Source organism: Onychostoma macrolepis, chromosome 12 (assembly GCF_012432095.1).
Source record: "Onychostoma macrolepis isolate SWU-2019 chromosome 12, ASM1243209v1, whole genome shotgun sequence".
In the NCBI taxonomy this organism is placed as follows: Eukaryota; Metazoa; Chordata; class Actinopteri; order Cypriniformes; family Cyprinidae; genus Onychostoma; species Onychostoma macrolepis.
Genome location: NC_081166.1, coordinates 26766333 through 26772332, shown reverse-complemented (window position 1 = coordinate 26772332; position 6000 = coordinate 26766333). Strand labels below are relative to the sequence as shown.

General features: G+C 35.8%; 1 pseudogene; it reads right to left on the bottom strand.

Moving 5' to 3' along the window:
- Positions 1 to 317: 317 nt before the first annotated feature.
- Positions 318 to 3564, bottom strand: LOC131550756 (carbonic anhydrase 7-like; annotated as a pseudogene).
- Positions 3565 to 6000: the final 2436 nt, after the last annotated feature.

Genomic DNA, 6000 nt, shown 5'->3' with positions numbered 1-6000 from the left:
GATAAAAAAAAAAAATTAAAAAAAAGAACTCATATCCTCCAGGCTTCATGTTATGGTCATTGGATAGAGAAACATTGAGACATAGAAACACTGGACAGAAATAAGAACGCCAGTGTCTTGACACTTAATTAAACCTGTAGCTCAAATAGTAGAGCATGGCGCTAGCAACACCAAGGTCATGGGTTTGATTCCCAGGGAAAGCAAGAGCTGATAAAATGTAAAAACTGTAACTTGAATGCAATGTAAGTCACTTTGGATAAAAGCATCTGCTAAATGTAAACCAGTTTATGTTGCTTTTAAATGTGCACAAAACACTTTTACAGCCAAAACAAACTGGACAATAGAAGTATTGTGATGACAGATAAAGTGGATGATGAAGGTGCTGCAGATGCCACTGTGACCTGTGACGTCACAACTCTGCCATTCAAGGGCTGAACTCCTCTGAAGTTGTTGGTGTTCAGAACTGAATTGTTTGTGTTTTAAAAAGACAGTTGTGCTGAAGCGGTTGATCTGTTTGGAGAAACAAAGTAAATAGTGTAACTTTTTAACTCAGAATATGATGAGCATTGAATCATGAGTATGATTTTCAAGTTGCCTTTACTTACAAAGTCGTGGCTGACTTTGACGGGCTCTTTAAACACGGTCCAAATCACAGCTTCATTACAGCTGGGTGTAGTTAGAGAGCCTTGGTAGCGGTAATATTTAGTCCTGTCCACACCTTCAATCAGACTGTTCAGTGTGATTTGATTCATGATGTCTGAGGTTTGACCACCTAAATATACAAAAACGTCAAAAGGGTGTAATGAAATTACTTGGCTGTCCTCACTTTTGTGCTAATATACGGAGCCCTTTAAAGGACATTGTGGTGGGAAAAATTCGGGGTGAATGGAAAAAATTCAGGGTGGGAGAAAATTTTTTTTTTTTCAAATGTTTTGCGCTCTCTCGCAAAACTTTTGTGTTCCCTCGAGAAACTTTTGCGTTCGGACAAACTCTTCCTGTTTACTTTGCAGCTTGCAGTGGTTACAGCTCGTATGTTCACAATGGAGCGGTTCATAAAGTTTTTATTTTGAACTTTGACTGAAGTATAAAGAAATACAGTCAGACTGTGGCATGGTTTTGGGACATTCTAAAACGCTTTAATGTGGCTTAATGTATTAAAACAGTGACATTAGGACCAAATTCGATAATAATAAATACTAATAAAATTGTTAGGTTTATATTAATAACCTTATTAATAATATTACTATTAATAAAGGAGAATAGCCCAGAATTTGAATGCAACGGATTTGGTATCTTTAAATCACCGTTTTCATTATAGCCTACCTTAAGCCCTTTTATGAGGGAGAAAAAGCTTAGGCTACGTGCAGGGCGTTGCGTTCATATTCTGGGCTATTCTGCTTAGTAATATTATTAATAAGGTTATTAATATTAGCCTAATAATTTTATCAGCTCTTATTATTATCGAATTTGGTCGTCCAAGTCACTGTTTTAAAACATTAAGCCACGTTAAGCGTTTTATTATGTCTCAAAACCGTGCCTTGAACTAAGCACTGACTTTTATTTGTCAGTTTAATTTATTTGAATCCAAGTTCAAAATAAAACTCTATGAACCGCCCCATTGTGAACATACGAGCTGTAACCACTGCAAACTGTAAAGTAAACAGGAAGAGTTTGTCCGAACGCAAAAGTTTTGCGAGGGAACGCAAATATCTTTGCGAAAGAACGCAAAAGTTTTGTGAGGGAACGCAAAGTTTCTCGAGGGAATGCAAAAGTTTTGAAAATTATTTTTTCCTCCCACTCCGTACTAATATGCATATTAAGCTTATTATTTTTTATCGTATGAAGCGCACAATAGACCCTTTATTCAGTTGACAAAATCGCTTAAAGCGATGGTTTACCCAAAAATTAACATTCTGTCATCATTACCTCATCATTTACCTAACGTCATTCTAAAACCTGTGTGACTTTCTTTTTTCAGTGGAACACACAGTATTTTTACACTTTGTTTTGTCCATGCAATGAAAGTCAATAGCTCCATCCACCTATTTTTATGCACATTTTGGGATTTTGCATAAAAAACGCTGAATGGAAACTCCAAGCATAATTTCTAAAAATGTGCATAAAAAAAAAACATATGTTTTCAACTGAGCTGGATACATTTATTGCGTTTTGTCTGCCTGCGCAAGTCATTTGTGCACAATTGTACACAAAAAAAAAACACACACAGTGGCTTCCCCTACTGCAGCAAATGACCTTTTTTTATCTTTTCACTTCACAGAAAGTGAAAATGTTCAACTATTGGTCAACTATTGGGTCAACTATCCACTCACAGAACTTCTGATTCAATTTGTTTACCTGAAATGGAGATGTTTTTCAAATAGGATGTTAGGATATTCCAGCTTTTTGTTTTGTTCGCTTCATCGGTTCCCTGTTGGTTAAATGAAAATACACATTCAATATATGCACATGAGCACAGTGCACATGGGTATACTTTTAGGTTTGAGTTTCTTTCTGGGTATAATAAATGTCATGCTCACCTCAATGAAGAATCCAAGAACAGCCAATGCTGCGCTGTCTTTAGCAGCTAGAGCAGCATCCACACTCTTGTTGTATTTTGAATGGACACTTACAATATGCAGCTTTGAGACATAATCAGACACAGAAAGAATAAATTATATACTCATATGATACAACTATGATATAAATCATGATATAAATCATATAGTCATACCCAGGTTGTTTTTAGGGTCTGTACATTTGGAATAATATATAATGACATAGCAGCCATTATACTTATGTGCAAGTCATCATCACTCTTACCTCCATTGGGTACTGTTTGCCATCCACGGTGTGTTCGGAGCCAGCCGAGGAACTGCCGTTACCCCAGTGGAGATGGAATAGTTTGGTGTTGTAAAGACCTGGAAGATCACCTCCTTGCACTTTAATTTTCTCATCATCCAGATAGACCACCACTGTGAAGACAATGGACATATAAGGTCCAGGACATAGTATATCATAGTAGATAACACTGATTTGATCTTTTGATCTATCATGCTTACCAGATTCGCCTGAGTTTACGATTGACGCGAAGGTGGAGTTGTCATCAAAACCAGTTAAGTTAAAGGAGGTCAGGTTAGGATTTCCCTGGACACTTGCAGTCACGATATTAATGGGAGATTGCTTGGATCCATTGCAATATTGTGGAGCAATCTTGGACCAGGTGGTAAAATCTATTACAAATCAAAAGTCCAAAAATCGACTTGAATATATTAAGATTTATATTAAGTTTTATGCAAATATGGAATATTTTATAATATATAAAATCACACTTACTGCATGTTGGCTTGTGATAGCACCAGTCTGTTTAGTGTGAAATGACAGAATTAATAAACATAAATGAATCCCTCCAGAGCCTGTAGTGCCTACTTTAACAGAGTCATAAAAATAAAACTACATATACTGAGTTATTGAAGTTGAACTTCAGTTACACTCACCCACTGAAGCGTCCGCACTGTGGACGGTGGGACACAGAAGAGCAGCAAAAATGACCAGCAAGACAATCATCTGCATTAAACAAGCAAACAACCAAAAGCAGAAATCAATGCTGCTAACAGAATTTAATTGCATTATAAATTAATCTAATTTGATATGAGAAATGAAATTGATCAGATTCCGGTAGCTCCGGTTTTACTGTACCTCTCTGACTTGATTCGCCTGTCTGTATGCAGTAATATGATGAGTTGGCTTCATTCCCACCTTTAGTACTCTTCGCAGATCACCTGTAGTGGGTGGGTCACTTTCATCTGTTCATCTACTCACGAAAAACTACATTCCGATCAAACACTCACACGTCATCACAGTGATAGGTTTCTTTCATCTTCAGAGAGTACTTCTGAAATTTGAATCAAATTTGAATGATCTTTTCACGTTCTGAACTCCCAGCATCACTTTGGTCTTTCATTCTCTAACTCTCTCATCATGGAGATGAAAAGTTCACTACATTACTTTTCCTTTTCAGTCTCTAAAATGATTCAAAATTAGTTTATTAGCTGCATGTCGACTTCCAAAAGTTTGCATAATAACAGAAATAAATGGTTGTAAAACCAGTTTAAGTTTTTATGGGACAAACATTTTAGTTTGACATTTGTCTAACTTTTTTTTTTAAACACTGCTACTTAGTTTCAGTAGGTTCCAAGAACATTCCCACTATGTTCGCAAACTTATAAATGGAATGTTCGTTTCTTTATTTAACCTGATTAAAAGCTCATTGAGATTAAAACATTTATTTACACCAGTGGCCAGGCCAAGAGGGCATCATCGTAAAACATAAATATATCAAATTTACAAATCAGAAGCACAATCATAAATCATAAAGCACAGAACCTAATAAAAGTATCTTAAACTCAATCAGTGATGGAAGCGTGGTTGGATTAAAATGATTTTGTAGATAATTCCAGCTATGTAAACCTTAAAAGATAACTATGAAACAGAATACCTGAATGTTCCCTTAATGTTGTCTCTAATTTTAATGTTGTCTCTGATTTTTCCTTGCCCTTTCTTCTTATGTCCAATGTTTATTTTTTTTGTTTTTAAACAAATATAAAGCTAATATTATAAATATTTGGAATTTTCACAGAACATTCTAAATATAGACTATCTTTCCTCCATGGCAGCCATTAGCCTATATTGTTGCTGTCAATCATCCTGATTCTTTATTAAAGGTTGTTGTAAAGGACGTTTGCAATCTCACGCATTTTGAATGACATCGGTTGATTTATAACCTGTCCTTCTTGATTTTGAATTGTTTGCTTAATAATTACTTAAACTCTTTAATGTTCATCTTTTGATGCTTATTTCCTTTTTAATTTATAATTCATTACTCATAATTGGTCATTTGTTTTGGCCCACCAAACAAAGTTATTACTATCTGAGTTAGCCGTTACTAGAAAATATTATAAAATTCATGACTTCATGTGAATTCACATAATGTGATTCATAGTGAAAAGTATCTGTTTTGGGGTTTTTTTAGAAAAAATGTAAGCATGAAGGTCCACCCCTGTCCATAAGTTAGTGGGGTGTAAAAAGAGCATTTGAAAATGAGGAGCGCCACTATGGGTTCTGGTTTCTGGACCCCCTGAACAGCATATTGATAGCATATTATCTCATATATATTTGAATCTATTCTCACTCCCAGGGCATCACATACTACAGTTTGTGCATGAGGCCAATACACTACATAAGTCTCTCTCAGCAACATTATTTAGCAGGACTAAGTCAATTGCTTTCAATGAGAAAACTCAGACATAAAAAACTGATGTGAAGGGCATCAGAAAGTCATGATCTTAAAAGTTAACAGAGGCTAAATGAATGCTTTGTGTGAGGAATAGATGCAAGATTGGCTCTTCTTTTATGACACATACTTTATTATGCTTTTTCATGGAGGGGAAAGATTTTCAGCAATTTGGCACTTTGCACCTCACACAAAGACACGGTATAGCTTCAGAAGACCTTTCTAGAAGACCTTCAAGGAGGTTTGCTTCTTCAGACAAAACATATTCTCAGGGTATAACACGGTTCCTCATTCCTTTGCTTCTGGCTGTGATCTTTAAATAAAACTGCAGGCATTCATTTGTTGATTGACATTCGTTGAAAAGACACTCTACAGAAAAGTCCCCCTGGAAGAACCGGAATGAGAAACTCTGCTCTATAATGAACTGACATAACAATTTACATGGAAAATACCAGACAAAAGGTTATAAAACAAACGTATGTTGGTATACACTGTAAAACTTGGAGCTGAAAAGCTGGAGCTCAACATCATAGCCACTGCTGAGAAAAGCTCAGACGTGCAGGACAGACAGTGCATTCATGTACAACTATAAAACATACAAATAGTCATTGACCAAGTAATCTACAATCCACCAATTCTACCGAAACCACAAAAATACAGTAATTAAAACAGGGGCAAGGTGACTCCCCATCTTATTTTTTATCTCTTGA